This window comes from Myotis brandtii, unplaced genomic scaffold (genome assembly GCF_000412655.1).
Source record: "Myotis brandtii unplaced genomic scaffold, ASM41265v1 scaffold782, whole genome shotgun sequence".
NCBI classification, from domain to species: domain Eukaryota; kingdom Metazoa; phylum Chordata; class Mammalia; order Chiroptera; family Vespertilionidae; genus Myotis; species Myotis brandtii.
The window spans coordinates 2,010,999-2,014,449 of NW_005371138.1; positions in this window are offsets into that span (position 1 = coordinate 2,010,999).

Consider the following 3,451-nt stretch of genomic DNA (forward strand, 5'->3'; position numbering starts at 1 on the left):
TAGGGGCGATCAGGCAGGCAGGCAGGTGAGCAGTTAGGAGCCAGCAGTCCTAGATGGATAAATCAAAATTGCGAGAGCAGGGGAGAAGTCATTTGAAGGGCCTGGTAATAAGCTCCATGAAGCTGGTGGCTGTGAAACTTTAAGACAGCTGACAATGGTGCTATAACTTTCTACACCCCTCAAAGCTTTCTCCAGTGATTAGGGAGGTGCATTAGAAATGAAACAATGGAAAAGTTATTACAGAAGTAGGAAGATGGGAGAGTACAGAGAGAAGAAAGAACTTAATTAAAACTCAGATCATCCAGGCAAAAGTATGGAAGAAACAATAAATGATGCTACTTCAGAGATTGCTCAATTTATGTCCTGGTCTGTTTAAAAAAAAAAATCCCTTTGTTAACAACTGTGAGATAGAAAATATCTGCTGGTGCACACAATGCATTTTAAAAATTTTATTATTTAAGGAGGATATAAAAAAGCTAATGACTTGGACAAGGGCTACCCATCAGAGTTTCTGTCGAAGGGAATGAGTCAGGAGTCAGGGATTCTCCTCATTAGTCACAAGTTTCCTTCAGGGTTAAAAGCACTCTCCACAGTGCTCAGAAAACACTCCAGGAGTGTTTTTTATATCATGGATCCCCAAATTAAGTATAGCAATCTAGAAATGTTTTGCTTATATTCAGCTTTAAAACCCCCCACAAAAATCACTCAACGGAGTAATGCTACAGTTTGTCAGGGATGGAGAAGAATTCCTATCTTTATGGTTAAAATTGTAGAAAACATCAAAAAAAGATCTGGAATATCTTTTTATTTATTACTGTATCTATGCCCAGAAATTGTGATAAGACAGAGGTTTTCCCAGGATAAACTCTTTTAGATGGTGGACTGTGGTTAAATCAAAAGGTAATTGGAGGAGAACTTGGAGAAATTTCTTAAAATGCTTTTATGAGCATGAATAAATAATGGATGCATATTAATGTAGACATACCTCTTAGTTTCCAGCAAATTATCTATACTAATAAAAGGCTAATATGCTAATTAGACCGGACATATTCTGGACATCCTTCTGTAGAAAGCCATTTTGGCGAGGCCAAGGTAGAAGCAGTTAGCCGCAATCAGGCTGGCAGGGGCAGGGCTGTTAGGGGCGATCAGGCAGGCAGGCAGGTGAGCAGTTAGGAGCCAGCAGTCCTAGATGGATAAATCAAAATTGCGAGAGCAGGGGAGAAGTCATTTGAAGGGCCTGGTAATAAGCTCCATGAAGCTGGTGGCTGTGAAACTTTAAGACAGCTGACAATGGTGCTATAACTTTCTACATCCCTCAAAGCTTTCTCCAGCGATTAGGGAGATGCATTAGAAATGCAACAATGGAAAAGTTATTACAGAAGTAGGAAGATGGGAGAGTACAGAGAGAAGAAAGAACTTAATTAAAACTCAGATCATCCAGGCAAAAGTAAGGAAGAAACAATAAATGATGCTACTTCAGAGATTGCTCAATTTATGTCCTGGTCTGTTTAAAAAAAAAATCCCTTTGTTAACAACTGTGAGATAGAAAATATTTGCTGGGGTACACAATGTATTTAAAACTATTATTATTTAAGGACGATATAAAAAAGCTAATGACTTGGACAAGGGCCACGCTTCCGTGGAAGGAAATGAGTCAAGAGTCAGGGATCCTCCTTATGAGTCACAGATTTGTTTCGTGGCCAGAAGCACTCTCCACAGTGCTCAGAAAACACTCCAGGAGTGACTGCCTGCTTGTCCAATTAGTTCTAAAAAAGCTAACATTTCTGCAAATTTAGTTTTGTTTAGGCCAAGATCAACCTTGAATCTCAAGGAACTATACTATGAATATTGAAGAGAGTGAAAATACATACAGAGAGTCTGTTGTATTACTAATTAAGATGTAGATGTGGCTTTATTAAAACAGCATTAATTTCCAAAACATTCCTATAAAAGATAAAATAGAGGCTAAGAATTTTGCTTTCAGGACAACCTTTAGAACCCAGTCAATGCCCAGAGGGACTGTTTCATTCTTTTGTGATGGCTCCGGTGACTTCTGGATAGTTCTATCTGCCCCTCTCTACCCAGTTTCAGGGCCTCAGAATGGAAGCTGAAATACTGGAGGCTGAAATATTGTAGCCAAGGTGGACAAAGGAGCCCCTTTTCCGTGAAGGTGTTTCTTTCTCTGAAGCTGTTAGTCCAGCATCCATCAGCATACATGAAGGTCATAATAAGGCCTCGTGACTTTCAAAGTATCTGTCTATGTACCAATTAACAGGGACTCTAATTGAAATATCACATTTTTTGAATGAACACATGTATGTTTATATGTAAGCTTGTGCCTAAAATAGATCTGGAGGGAAAACCATTTGTTATTACATGTCTTCTGAAAAACATGTCTTCTGGAATCTAGACATGAAAAACACCTTTTTTAAATTATTGGTTTTCCTTTTCATGAAGGAAACCAGTGCTACTTATCTATATTTTATCAATATTTATTATGGCTATAAAATCTGTTTAGTAATGATGATTTATACATCCTATTTTAGAGTTCGATTTTATTTGGGGGGCATTTAAAAAATTTTTCTATTTAAATGTTGAATTAAAGATTTAACCTTTTATAAATATGTGGCCCAAAATATTCTGTTAATTTTAAATTTTGGAAAGAAATTTTATTAGTCTTATGTGTACCTAATTTTTCTTGGCTTATTTAGATAGTTGGACTGTTTTTTAAACTATAAGGAAATAATTGGATTTTAATTGATAATCAGAAAGACACAGAGACTTTCTTTAATTTCATTATATTTTAATTTGTTTATCAACTATGTGTTGTGAAACTTCTTTCAGTGCAATATTTGTTGGAATATTTGTTGAAATATTGTTGCTAAGGTCATTTGTATAGGTTCCTTTTTAATTATATTAAATGTAAAGTCAGAACAATATGTAATATTTGTTATAAATTTTCTGGGCAAAAAGACAAATTTGACAATATTGAAAGAATGGATTGTTTACAAAGCAATAACTTTTCAGGTTCATAGTCTCGGGGCCTTTCTTTCTCCTAAACTCTGTGGGTCCCTACAGAGACTTGCAACCAGGGGAGCAGCAGGCAGCAGCAGCTCCTTCCAGGCTGACCCCCTGATCCTGTATCCAAGGTCCCTTTTCTCTGACTCTCCAGTGAGCTAAGCAGTCCCACGTTGGCTTACTTCTTTCCTATAATCTTTCCAGAGAGTCAAAGCAGAGCACCGCCTAGTCTCTCTCCTGTTGCTTCTACTACCCTGAGTCCTTCCTTTGTTCCATTGTCCCCAGCGTTAATAAAAATACTCTCAAAATCACCTGGACTCAAGAAGGCGATGCACAAGCTGGAAGCAGCTTCCAGCTCAGCTCCTTTGACTTGTCAAAGGGCCCTGGCTGGCTCATTTCCCCCCCCCCCCCCCCCCCCCCCCCCCCCCCCCCC